The sequence below is a fragment of the Dromaius novaehollandiae genome, chromosome W, assembly GCF_036370855.1.
Source record: "Dromaius novaehollandiae isolate bDroNov1 chromosome W, bDroNov1.hap1, whole genome shotgun sequence".
Taxonomy (NCBI): Eukaryota; Metazoa; Chordata; class Aves; order Casuariiformes; family Dromaiidae; genus Dromaius; species Dromaius novaehollandiae.
In genome coordinates this window covers 34,554,513-34,568,888 of record NC_088130.1, presented here as the reverse complement: position 1 = coordinate 34,568,888, position 14,376 = coordinate 34,554,513, and the positions used below count along the sequence as shown (strand labels likewise).

Genomic DNA, 14,376 nt, shown 5'->3' with positions numbered 1-14,376 from the left:
TGATCATACCTTGTTTACATCTGTTGGTTGGTTACTGACTTATATTTGGTTTGGTTGCTAAATTTTTAATATAAGAATGAAGAACAGAAAAGTAGAATAAAAAAGGGTATCAGGAGAAAAGTCGAACTGTATAACCACAGTTGTACAAATGAGCTTTGCATTGGGTCATACTTTGTGTTGGATCCAGTTCTGCTTTGCAAGCACAATCACAATCAACTCAGGAGAACAAAACCAGAAAACAAATATTATTGTTCCTCCACTCTTAAAACCTGGCTGCATAAGCAAATGATTCAGTATTTGCATAACTGAGGAGGTAAAAACCTCCAGCTGGGAGAAGGAAGAGGGCTGGAAGTGTGCAGAAGCAAATCTGCTGACATTGTTTGCTCTGTCAGCACCTGACCTATGCGAGGAAGCTTGGCTGTCTTCGGCCCGGACCTACCTCCCCGCTTTCCCAGCGGTGCCTGGGCTGCGCCCTGCGGGAGCGGGTGAATCCCTAGCGGGGGAGGCGTGAGTGGCTGGGGATTAGGATATCCGCAGGCAGTAATGAAAAGGTAAACCACTCCTGCCTGTGCGAGTGATAGTCAGAACCTGTTACCGTACAACAGTCCTAGATCCAAGCACGTTACTTTTTTAAAATTAAAATAGATCTGTGTTAATCATTGACTTCAGTGAGTTGTTCATTCTTGCAGCAAACTAGATGTCCGCGTGCGTGGGGGTGCCCCATTCGACGATCGTGGTGTTCTGAAACTCTGTTTTGTGAGACCCATGGCGAGGAGGCTGGCCTGGGCCGCCACGAGAGCAGCACCTTGCTCCAGCCAGCCCCGGTACTGCCCCTTGGTCTTCTTGCCTATGGAGATCTCTCATGTTAAAAAGCTCAAGTGTTTCCCGAGTTTAGACGGCAGCAGAATGGACGGTTGGACTTTCAGCTTCTGAAATCCTTGTAAATTTTAGCTGTTTGGCTCTGAGCCCTTGGTACATGCAGTCCTGGCATGTTTGGGCCCTTCCAATGGGATACTCACGGCTTTAAAGCTGCAGCCACACTTTGGCAGTGTAGCTCAGCGTTACTTTTTGTGCTTGGGAGTTTGAAACAGATTGAGTTAGATCTCTAGTGTTATCAAAATGAACTTTGTTCATTGCTTTCAGTTCAGCTGTTTTCAATTCCAAATGTAAATTAAATAATTCAGAAAAATCTGTCCAGAGTTTTAGAACATGGTAACTTCCCCCTCCAAGATTTTTCTGATCTGCTTTATAGCAATTTGAAAAAGGCCTCTGGAGTTTCTTCTTGCTGTTCCATAAAGGTCATTGTGAGAATGGTGTTACATCTGTAAATCTAGTATGCGTACTAAATTGAGAAAGTACTTCAACAGCTGCATCCTTAGAAGCTGCAGACTGTCACTGAGGAAAAACAGCATTGACGAAAACAATCTTCTGCTGTGCTCTTCTCTTGTGGACGTTTAACAACAATAGGTTTAATAATGTCACTGTATCAAACAGTGACAATTCTGCATCTTAGAGTTATGAGACAAACTTTTGTTTTCATTTCATTATTTTTTCATTTCCCTTCCTTTGCTTCCTGAAGACTTCATTCTTACATGCATTGTCCTCTGTAGGAGACTATTGTAGGAGACTACAAAATTGATGGAAAAGAAATCTGAAGTTTGATCGTGAATTAATTTGACTGTAATTGAAACTGTGCTCTTCATCTTAAACATGCACTGCTGGTGATAGAGAGGGCATGTCCATGATCTGACACATGAATATAAATAGCCTTTTTAATGACATAATGGTATAATTTTCTGAGTAAGTAAGAAAGAGCTTGTATAATGATCTGTAGTTTGCAATAGTGTTTTCTGGAGCTCAGGGAATTTCAGGTAGCATGTACTTCACTGAAAAATAAGTGTAATTTTCTTGCCTTTAATTCTTCTGTGCAGTTATACTCTAGATTATAATAGCAGCTAGATCAGTCTGTTTTATGTACAGTATAATCCTCCTGCAAACTAATTAGTAATAGGATAATCAAATACTGTGCCAAATGGTCTCCCTGCAAAAGAAATACATTTAACATTATCCTGCTTGGAAAAGAAAGCTGTTGTCCTTTTGTTTAGTTATTTTATGAAAAGCGAGTTCAAAGTTTTTTTGGTTTTGTTTTTTGTTTTTTTGAATTCTAGCAACTAGTAGGACACTTATGCACTGAACATTTTCTTTTCAGTCAAAATAAATCTCAGTACATGCATACATTGTAAAAACAATTAAGCAATTTTGTTTTTTAGTCTTTATTATGAAAGCTTTGTTGTCAGCTTCTTGGTTAAAATTGCACTAACATCTTCACTTGAAACAGGATTACAATCTTACTGTTTCACACATCATTGATGTTTTAATAGGTGAATCACTGTTTTGTCACGCTAGATCTTCAGAAGTGCTGTGTATTATCCAGTGGTACTTATTTTGGTAAACTGTTTGCTCTTTTAGAAGAAGCAATGTAAATGGTTCTTCTGTAAAAGTTTTCAGTAAGAGCCCTTATCGGTTTATAGAATCCTTGCAGAAAATCTCATACGCTGACCCCTTGGCAAATTTCAGGTAAGCGCAAAGCTCACTGTAACTGCATTACCAAGCCGGCTAAGCAGTCGCAATGGACTACTTCCATATATTTTTAATATCCCCAGTGAGCCCCTGTGACTTCTTATTTCCCTTCCTCTCATACAGGCTCGTCTCTACCCTTTAGGGCAGAACAGAGCCTTGGATCCCAGCCCACGCAAGTCTTCTTCAGACTGCAGTTTAGTCCCTTCTCTCAGCCCTGCTGTGAAGTCAGGGTTTTCTCTGTTTTGCTGGCTAGCTATTCTGAGTGGAGGCACTTCTTATAGGCCTTGTTTCAAATAATATAGGTAATCTCACTGAATGTATTTACTACTAAAGAATTTGGCTAATTCCTTTTTGAATCTGCTATATAGATAGCCACTTCATGACACACTACTTCAGCTGCCCTTTTTCCCTTCTTGAGTATTTGGTCAAGAGGTGAGGTTGTGCAGGAGGATTTCTGATCTGAGAATCTTCTCCAAATCGTCTTGCAGCCAAGCAAACATCTCTAGGTCGTGTTGGACATGGGATGCACCCTGAATCTGCCTTCTCAGTGCTTCTCCCCTGTGGATTGGAACAGCAGCATTAATGGGTGCATTGATGGGTGCAGCCCGATTAAACTGATCATCCCCTGGAAATACTAGCCTTTCTGGCATATTAGTTGAGATTCACTGAGGTCGAGGTGTTCTCCAAAGAGCTAGCAAGTCTTCCTGAGATACGATATGTGCCTCCCTTCACATCGATAGTTGCCAGCTATGCTTTTGCCTGTTTTCTCCTATGCTTCTTTTGTTTATGGCCACTGTTGCTTCCAAGAGCTGAGAGAAGATGGGATAATTAGTTAAAAGTAGAGAATTTCAGGCAAATTTGGCTCACAAGTGAACTGCATTTGTTAGTGGATATGTACTCGACGTTTCTAAAAATGCCGTCAGTAGCCAGAGAGGAGCTAGGCTCAGGCAGGGAGCAGTGGGGAGCCCCTTGCACCGATCCTCTGCCAGGCTGCAGCCTTCAGAGGAGAGTGAGGCGGAGGGGAAGCGAGAAGCACGCACAGACCCTGCTGCAGCATTTGTGAATCGTTGCACTCAAAGTGGTCCATCACTGCAGAAATAACGACTAGGCCTGAGAGCCAAGGGTTGGATAAGCCTTATGCCTCCAAGATTATATTTACAAATGTAATGATATCGTCAAATAAATTAGTGAGGACAAGCCGCTGGTAATTTATGTGACAAGGTAAAGATTAACCTTTTCACAAAAAGTATATGGAGAAGAAGAAATGTGCATAGGAGATGTTTTGGGGGGAAACAAGGAATAAATATTGGTTGCAGTGATGATGGGCAAAGAAGTTTTGAGAAGAATCAGTGAGAGAGAAATACAGCAGTAAATAATAAATCTTATTTTTATATTGATGACTACAAAAGAATTGGTAGCCCATTCCTTCCCCAAAATGTTTTCAGAAGGTTAAAATATAAGTAACTCTTAATTCATTCTGGAATTGTTTCCTTTTTTCTTTTCCTTTTTTCTTTTTTTTTGTAGTGGTGGGTGTATTTTAAAGATTTTTGACTTCAAACAAGAAAAACAAGAAACTTCCTGGAATGGAAGAAAAAGGAGGAGGAGGAGAACTAAGAGAAACACCAGATGTGAAAGGACTCAAAATGTCTGGCAACAAGGGTAGATAAACAGAACTTATTGCACAAGTATAAACTTATTAAGATAAAAAATATCAGAAAGGCACTAAGCAATTACAGTTTTGTAAGTACAGCTATTTTTAAGCATCTTTTGTTACTAATGGAAGTAAAATCAATTCCTGTTTAAATACAGTAGACAAAAAGTGCAAGTAATTTCAAATTTATTAAGCTGTCCTTGAGATCAGTTCTACCACTGTGTAGTAGTGAAGGAAACATCGTGAGTGTCATCTCTTTTTCATTTTCTTCAAAAAATGGATATTTCGGTTTATAAATGAAGACCTTTATCCTTTATGCCCAGACTTTCTTGTTGTGCTTTCTGTGTTTTTATGTTGCTCTGTGTGAAATGAAGATAAGTTTCTCTAGAAATGTCTGAAGAAATTATGGCTTAAACAAAACCAGAGTATGTCCCAGGGAAGCTTTCATCAACAGTACGGAGTGCCTTGATTTTCAGCAAAGAAGTGAGAACTGAGAAAGAATTAGCTAGCGGGTTTGTGGATGGCCGTGCAAAGTGAATCTGCTCAGTCTAATGTGGTGTTTTGTGTGCGATGTACACAAACGTAAATGACTGCAGAGTCAAAGATGCTGAAGGGTCTTTTACACTTCTACTGTAAGGATAGTTTGATAGAGTGACAGCTCTAATTCATTTTTGTTGGGGAGGGAATCTCAAAAAACCCCAATTCATTCAGCCTCATTGTAAAAAAAGGGTTGAAACATACAATTATGTGACAGATTGTCACCGCTTACCTCACTAATGAAATCACAGGAGAGCAGGGTGTTGGGACTTTCTGATTTTCCTGCGTGACCATCTTTGTGATATTGGGGATAACGGGGGATCTTCTCACTAAGCATTACTGTGCAGACATGGCAATCAGTGGTGCTGAGCTTCTAGTTAGCACACGTGCTGTCAACATTTCTCCTTTTGGTTTGGTTATTTCTTCATTTTAATGAAAGCTGTTATGCAGAATTCCCTGGGATTTTGATAGAGCGCTAAGTATAAATGTCAGTGCCTGCTTTGTATTTATCCCAGAAGTGTATTTGGTGAAAGCTGTGATTTCCTGATAAAGGTGATTTACATAGAGCATATCTGGGGGGAGTTCAGTGACGTAGGCTAGTTGAGTCTTTTTCATATTCATGGTACCCTTGCACAGGGAGTGCTCTGCAGTGAAATGTTGTCATGCTCTCTCGACAAGCAGGGGGAGAGCAGTGAGCTGGTTCATGATTTGCCAAATCACCTTACCTTGTTGCAGTATTACCATGAGTCTCGATGAGTGAAATACTTTTTAGCTGGTGTTTGTCACTGCTAATGGCAGGCAGCCTGGGAGCTTGGGAGGTTCCAGACTGCAGTTGTCCGGGGATTAATAGAAAGGAATTCTTCTGTTTTCTTCATTCATTTCTAGTAAGGAAGGCTTCAAGAAAGCCTGTCCTTTCCAAGAGGAAAAAATGCAGACACATTTTAAATGTACTTTCTACTTCATTCCTTCTCGTTCCTTTTCAGTGATATCTGATAAGAAACCCAGTTCCCTGCAGTGAAGTCGTTTTGGACTGTTATTATCATCTTGTCAAATGGTCCATAGTAGAAATGTATCTTGTATTTTGTAGTGACTTCCTGGCGCATTTTGATCATGCACATATGTGATTTGATCTTTGAGTTGAATCTTCTGTTGTAGCGGTGTAGACAGCACTGGCCTTGGTTGTTCTGGGACACTAAAACTGTGGCGTTACTTTAAAATAGCGTCAAGATTTTGCTCAAATGATTTTGCTGTTGATGGGCTGTTCTGCTGTTTTATGCTAGGCAGGAAGTGTTTGAATGTTAAAAATTCCAGTAGAGCTTTTGCTTGGTTTTTTTCATATTTCCATAATAAGTGAATTTTTAGTTGGCTAGTTATTACTGTGTGCATACATGTACATTGATGTTTCATTTTATTGTTAAGTCTCAGAAATGTATGTAAACTTTTGGCGTATCCCTGTTTCAGCTTTGTGCATTTTATAAGGTAAAGATGAAATTCTAGTAGGGTAGAATAGACTCTGATTTAGGTTTAAAACAAATGCATAATGTATGTGTTTCTTAAAACATGCAATGTAAGCTTTTATTTGGCTGATAGCTAACTTGCAGAGAGGCTGTCTTCAAAATAGTGCTGCTTTGGCAGCTGAGCTGACAAGGGACATAAAAATGAATAATTATTAATGAATAATTAATACAGATAAATGCACACATAATTATCTGTAATCTGTTCTTTGAACACATATCCTGCTTATAACTGAAAACAACCACCCACCTTCCCTAGAGCACTGTGATCGGTTATTTATGGTGCTAATAGACAAGGGCATATAGTGCCTTAGGTTATAGTTGCACTGATAGTGGGTGGCTATGATGCATTATTTATCACTCCCTTGTGATTTCCACCATGACAGAGAGGAAATTCAAAGGAATCTCCTAATATTTTGTGCATAAATATTCATCTTCCAGCAAGCTTGTCGGTAAAAAGAAATTAAGCTGTGATCTTCGAAGCTAATCTGTTGGGGAGTGGGGGAGGGTGTCATTGAATATCATAGGTTGTCCTTGTCCAGTTCTTTCAATAATTAAGCTGTCTAACCTAGCCATGTTGTTAGCATTATACCAATATCTAGTGTGGCCTAGAAAATAAAATTTCACAACTAGAGTATTTTTTGCACGTAGTAATTTCTGTGAATTTTTAACTCTTCTTTTTTTCATTGTGGCTTATATTTGTACCAAAGCACTACTGCTTTAGGTATCAAATAGCATGCTGTAATTGGCCCTTCCTAACATAAAAAAAAAAAAAAAAAAAAAAAGCATACGGCTGAAAAGATGGCATCTTAATGATCTCGGTTAATAACTGCATGCCCAAACTGTGCTCTATTGCTAATGGTCTGATGGCTATGGTAGTGACATGGAAGTGTATGTATGAATTTTGTGTACAGACTTATCCAGTCAGATGGGTTTGTCTGATAACTTTTCAAAGATTTCTAGTTGTTTGTTTTAGCTAGACTTTTTTTTTTCTTAGTTTACCTGATTAATCTTGTGATAAAAACACTTGGACTACCTTTTACCTCTTCTCTGTACCTATGTTCAATTTAAAACTTTGGCTAAAATTTATGGTTTGCTCACATTAATATACAGATAAGTGTTGCAAATGGCAAAATATATTAGGAAAACAGTATACTTTTTCTCCTTAGGATTGAAGGCTGAAATGACAGAGTGCTGAGTAATGTTTTACTTAGTATTCAGAATGTGTGTGTATTTGTACCAATTAAGAGACATTTTAAATTCATCAAGATGAAAGCAGATGTATAAGCTTGACAAATAAAATTCATTCAATGTATCTACTTGTGGATATTTGTGGTATATTTATGCCTTCCTTTTTATTGTATATTAGTGCTCTTGTGGGTTTATTTGGTGGGAGGGATCACTCAGTTGCATGTGTTTTAAAGTATCTGGACTTTTCAGATAAAACCTTGTGATCAAAGTCTATGGCTTGCAAAGAGTCTCAGCAAGGAGGACCACCATGTAGTGTTAATCTCTTCAGAAAAAAAGGGCCTTTTCCATCTGTATTTGTGGAAGTATAATGGTTCACAGAGGAATGACATCAGTTATGCTGAAGTCAACACTTCATGAAGGACAGAAAAATGATACAGTGATCAAGGCTTACTAGTTTGTATTTACAGAGATATACTTAAATATTTAAACTGTATACTTACTTCCTGATTCTCTGCTATTGTTTATGTAAATGTGTCAAGTAGAATTATCAAAATAACAGGCAAAGTTGTTTTCTGGAATAAATGAAATCATAAGTTCAGATTTTCCTAGTATAGCTTAAGGTCTTCTATCTCTGTTGTATGAGCTGTCAAATACCACAGGTATTTGGATTTCAGTAGCAGTAATGATGAATCCCAAAATGACTTCACAAATCAATGCTATAACTTTTTCTCTGTTTTTACTGGTATAAAAACAGATTTCTTTTAAGTAAGGTAAGAATCTCTTTATTAAAATTTATTATATTTGTTGGAAGAAAGCTTGAGTACTTGAATACTTATAGAAAGGATTTGAGAGGTGGAACTTTCTCAATATTAGTCAAAGTTACTTAAATTATTTTGAACTTACATTAGCATAGCTCAGCCTATGGCTTAAACTGGTATGGGCTATCACAAAATCACAGCCTTTCAAGACTCTGTGACACTTTCATCAGATATTTGTGTCTGGAAAATTGGGGTCAAAGTTTCAAAATCATAAATGAAAGTAGTTTTAAGTTCATACAAGACTTATAGCTGTGGGGAAGGGAAGTTAAATATCTCACTCCCACTGATCTGAAGGAGCCTTGTGGACAGTTTACACAGTTCTGTTATAAAGCAGAATCTTGCTTTTTGTCCAGGAAAAAAAGTCGTGGTATCTTCCTTGCAAACAGATGGAACTAGTTCTGTAAGGTTGGAAGCAGCAAGCAGCTTGGTTCCACCTCTGCAATAATAGGCTGAGAAAGAAAGAAATTTGGAGGCCAGGTCTTTCAACAGGCATCCATCTACTCAGACTTTTTCTGTAAAACAAATCTGTTAAATTTGGTGTATATACTTAAGAAACTAGTAACTAATATTTACACTTACCTGAAGAAGCCCCAAATTTTCTGTGCCTGTTATAGCTGTGTATATTGAGGGTGAGAACCATTTGGGCTTATATACAGGTCACAGAATTAACAATGCAAAACAAATACTGAGTGAAGGTTATTAACCTTTTGAAACACCCGTCTTTGACACTGCACCTGAGGCAGGTAGGTTCTCGAAGGTACAGTATCACGAGTGAATGTCTGTTCAGTTATGGGCTTGCAAATGATATGAGCAGCCAGATCTTTTGTAAGTAATACTTTCTAATGTTTTGGGGCAGTTTGTGTTGCTTAAAAATGAGAGCCATCTCTCAGCTCACTTCCCTTCTCTATGAGCTCAGTAAATTGTTTTTGATTTCTTTTTAGTGACAAAATTAAAACAAAAAAGATCCTCCTTCTGTTGGTTGTGCATATGATACTGATTCTGCTCATGGGCAGTGATGGGAGGAGGCCATGAAATCAGCTCATAAAGCCAGTCTTTCTATTGACCATTGCTTGAGTTGAAAAATTAGGGCAGAGGTAGTCACTTACGGTAAGCATTTCTAATGCTCTCTTTGACAACGACAAGGTTATGGTTATCCAAAGTTCCTGCCAAACTGGACATAGGTTTTTCTAGTCTGCCTACTTTATTTCACATCTCAGTTTTCCCAGGCCAAGGAAAAGCACGTGCTGGGTATGACTAAAACATTTTCCTTCTATGATAACAGGATTTTGCCAGTAAAAGCTCATCAAACCTATGGTGTTTGTGAAAGTGCTAAAAGGACAATCAGTATCCTTGTTGTAAGCATCTACATAGGTTTTAGATTGTCCATGCTACTAAATATAATATAATGGGGAAGAGAAGAATCTGCTGGATGATCAAATTTCATTTGGGTTGAGCCAGGTGGACTTTGCCTTTTCTTTGAATAATGTCAGCAAATTCTAATAGATTTAGACTTCTCGAGAGAAGTCTTTCAGTTATTATCAAAGTAGAATTTCTCTTTATCTGCTCTGGTGCCCGTAAAAGACTGTCTCACACAGATCCTACTCTCTTGAAGAAAAAAATCTTAATTTTACAGTAACTGGGTTTTTTGAGATGTTTCACTTCGGATTCAGCCACTCACCTTTCACCTGTGTCTTGACAGTCAAGTTTTATTGGTGAAAGAAACTGAGAGGTGGTTGAGGCTGCCTTGCCCTCCATGGCCTTAGTTTCTACAGAAACCAGCTCTTTTAGGGTGTTGTTTCCAACTTGTTGCTTTTTCAAAAGGAACTTAATTGTGCCTCGATTTCATGAAAATCATAAGTGGAATCCTTAGGAACAGTGCATCTTGAAGAACTGCATTTACTGCTAGGTAAGTAACCATTTGTTTATATATCCATGCTTTTATTTAACCGTGCTTTTATATATCTGGCAGCTGCTTTAGTTGCTATAATCCTTTCCAAATATCCTAAATATGATAATGACTATTTTATTATTATATAATATTTTGATCTGTCTATTCAGAAATTAGGCTAGTCTAATTTACATAATATAAACTATTTCTAGCAGTTTTGATCTTTTTGTATGTGCCAGCAAAGTCCTTTGGACTTATTTTCCTGTTGCTAACTTACTGTAGCACATTTATTGAGTGATTTCAGAAAAGACTTTGCACTTCATAAACTTCAAGTGCGGTATACAAGCAATGTAGTCATTTGGGGTCTGACACTTAATGATACCCTTTCTGATATCTCAACGTGACATTTAAAAATATATATATGTATTCCAATTTCACTGTTCCAAATTTAGTTTAGGAAGGGATTTAGCAGATACATAATAGAGTTTTTGTGACAAGAGTATTACCAGCTGACAGGAGAATGATTACAAGGTGAATAGTCCGTGGGTCTAATTATCAGTTGCTTTGTAGAATAAAATCATTGTAAGACAAGGTAATTGCTGCTTAATTCACGTGAAATGACAACCTCAGACACTAAATACAAAACCCTAAGTTTAAATAATGTTAACATACAGAATATTTAGGTGGGATTTGGATGGTATTATACATCGTTTTAGTCTCTATGTTGAGCTATGAAAACATCATAAATATCTGCTGCACATCATGGTGGTATTATGTAAAGACTGGCTACAGGTGAGGACAGTAAAAAATACAGAGGATTGTGCACTAGTGTCCCCTGCACACTGTGTTCTCCCAGGTAGGTCTTGCTTCCCAGCTTCATCATAATTCTCTCAGAGGCTTTCTGAGTTGGAGCAAATGCTGCTCAATCTCCCCGGTTCCTTAGGAGTTCTCGTCTGCTGCTGGCTTCTCACTGCCCCCTTCCAGACTGCTCGCTCCAGGCTGTGGTGTGAGGGGGGATACAGCTCCCTCAGCAGTATTTGCTGCTCAAGTAACTGCTCCATGTCTCAAGGAATAGGTGGCTTTGATTCTCTACAATTGCACAACGTGGTGCTTAAACAGTGCAGTGGGAATAGAAATGATATATTTCTTTCTGTAGTCCTCAATTCCTTAAACTATTTTTTTTCATGGTGAGGGAATGATCTCTCTCTTTTTCTTTTTTTCCCCCAAAATTCGGTTTTAAAATGCTATGTAAGGTAGTGCTCCTCTGTCTCTGTATCTTATATTATTTTTCTCATATATTATCTTTCTCATATATTTCTTAGTTTGTCTTGTCTAAGATTCATAGAAGCTCTCTGATGGATAGATTCCCCCAAAATAATTACTAAGTGGTATAATTTTTCAGAAAAGATAAAGACTTTATAAAATATATTTGTCTAGAAATTAAATTAGAATCACTTCTCCAGAGAAATAAGATTTTATTTATATAACAAGAACGTATATACGTATTTATGCAAACATAAGCCTGTGTGTATATGTGTACACATATACCTGTGTACGCACATAGTGTCCTTCAGGAAAAGTCTAGCACTGTTGGTGAGTCCTTTATCTTGTGTCACCAGAGCTTTGGATATTAATGCTCTATATTCAAGGGGCAAAGTAAGTAAAAATCTAATTCCCTGGTTTTAGAGGAAAATAGAACAAGTATGCACAGAAAGCAGGCATTACAGATATATGTGATGCTGTTCTGATAATAAGGAACAGCAGCATTAGAGTTCTGTGGTTGTATCAATCTTAAATCTTGGAAAAGTCATTCACCTAGAAATGATGCGAGTGTGCTGACATAGTGAAGGGAAGCTGAAAATGATTTTCTGGTTTTTGTTGATGACTGCAAAGTTTATTACTCAGAAAGAAGGCCCAAATTCATTCAGCATCTCTACACTCCATCAGAATTTGCTTATTTCTTCATATTAAGACAGTTTAAGTAATTGCTGACAGCGCTTAAGCCCAAGTAATCTTCTAAGAGGCAAGGTTTACCCCATTGAAGGAATAACAGAGATATTACCATGTTTGTGTTGATCAGGTTGGCATGAGACACCGCTGTCAAAATGTTTGCTTTTTCAATGACATTTTGGTGGATGGTTCCTCCGCCTCTTTAATAAAGGAATTGCAATGCTTCCATTCCACATCCTCAGGGTTTTGTCATCTACTTGAGACAGCATGGTCACTGCTATTATCTACATCTGAGAAAAGCAAAGAAGAATTTCTTAACTTTCTGTGGGTATGCTGTGAGTTTACTAGTAGTGAAATGTAGTACAGGATCCTAATCTTTATTTTCTCCTTTCTCTCACCCCTTCAAAAATGATGACCACAGTTTCTCTTCCATTTTTAACTGGCCATTGTAATCCCTGCTGGCTAGCCAGCAGCCTTTTCTCCCAAACTTTCACATTGAGCACTTTCCTTCTTCGCTACTCTTCCCCCATTCTTTCTCTTCCAGAACTATATTCCCTTCTTCTCCACTCTGTGTGTCTTCAAGGAACATGTTGCTACTTAAGTGCTGCTAACCATTTTCTGCTTCTAGACTCAGCATGTTGTGCTGAGTTTTAAAATGGTGTTGAGATACAGTGAGTGGGGAGTTCGTGGTTACATGCTCAGTCTAGCTCAAAAATAACTGGAAGAAAGGCTGAGGGCATTAGTGGCTGCAGCCCTGCTGTGGTTGATGTGAATGTCTGAGCAGCATTGTGGACCTTGAATATTTAAACATTTTGAGGCATGAGAGAAGAGTGGCTTTCTAATTTTCATTTACTTTCTGATTTCTGCTGCCAGAGTCTTTGAGAAATACTTCCCAACTTTTTTTCCTGCACCTATGATATCTGGAAATGCTCTCTTTCTGCCTCCCCCGCACCTTTTGGGGTTTAACTTAAGTTAATCAATTCATCATATTAAGAGCATAAGAAGAAATTTTAAATGACTTGGGATAAAACTGTAGCCTGGCACTTGTCATACATGACAGTAAGCGTTAGTTTGTGAGCATCCCTGAGAAAACACACTGAAAGCCTGGGAACTTTTTTTAAGGCTGCCATGCCAGACCACCGTGTAATCAACATTTGGTACACTTACTGTACGCTTACTGCTTAAAAATACTTAAATAGGCTGTTGGGTGGAAAAGAGTTTTCTCAGAAATCCGAATGCCATTAGCATATTCTACTGAACATCTTTTTTCTGTAGAAATAGGTCCTTGAAAAATTTATGACTGCTTGATATAAATTACTGTGTTAGTACTGCTCTGGAAAGCTGCTTTAGCATCACCTCGCAGTCTTTATGTCCTGCTGTGGAGCAGACTGTGCCTAGGCAAGGCGATGTGCTCTGGCTGGTTGCCCAGGTTTGGGACCAGCCCTGGTTTTGGGACCTTGTTATATGGCTTGACTGTTCTGCTCAGAGAAAAGCCAGTTCTCGATAACACTGTGGTTTAACTCTGCAAGTAGTTATGAGGGCAGGTGCACTTGATTCTTTCTATAAAAGCACATGGTTTTTGAGGGCTGTATGTTAAGTGTATGTTAGATGTACCCCAAAACTTCAGAAACTAGTCAATATTTTAAATTTCATACTTCTTACAATTCATTTTTATTTGGGAATGTTTATTTTCCGTTTAATGTCCTCAGTTTTTGATATACATTCTGTAGCGTTTTTAAGGTCATTGTAATCATTTTACTCTGGTTTGTTTAGACTGTAAGCTTAGGGCAAAGACTGGTTTTGGTCTCTGCCTGTGTGGCAATTGAAGTAATGAAGTAACTGATCATTGCCTGGAACTCTGTGCATTACTGAGATATGAATAGTATCTTGTGTTATTTAAAAACAAGTAATTCACCAAGCAGCAGAAATAATAAAATCTGTTTTCCTGTGGGTACATCTCTCTCAGTTGGATTCTTTCATGTCTAATGTAGTAAAATTCCAGTTATGCTTTTTTCTGTGATTGAGGCATAAATAACATCTGTTCCTTGGTGTGGATTCTCTGGCATCTAGTAAAGCACAAGCGTATGCTGAAGCCTTATTGTTTATTGTGAGAACTTAAATCATTTTTCTCCTCTACCCACTGCCTGTTTTCATGAAGTCAGTGGTATTTTTAAGATCTTTTTTCCCACTCTTCAAGTTTGGTTGAAAACAACTCAAAAGTTGTTATGCGGGTGCCTGATGAGAATT

At 38.1% G+C, this 14,376-nt stretch overlaps 1 long non-coding RNA gene across 9 annotated transcripts in view; it reads left to right on the top strand.

Annotated features, from left to right (window-relative positions):
- Nucleotides 1-14,376, top strand: part of LOC112980283 (uncharacterized) — a 490,482-nt gene that overhangs the window by 59,379 nt on the left and 416,727 nt on the right. For 3 of the 9 annotated variants that reach the window (XR_010385788.1, XR_010385789.1, XR_010385786.1), the window contains one exon: nucleotides 4,105-7,597. The exons of 5 other annotated variants lie outside the window; for them this stretch is intronic. This is a non-coding gene — a long non-coding RNA (uncharacterized LOC112980283). One more of the 9 variants, XR_010385787.1, reaches the window with a different exon arrangement.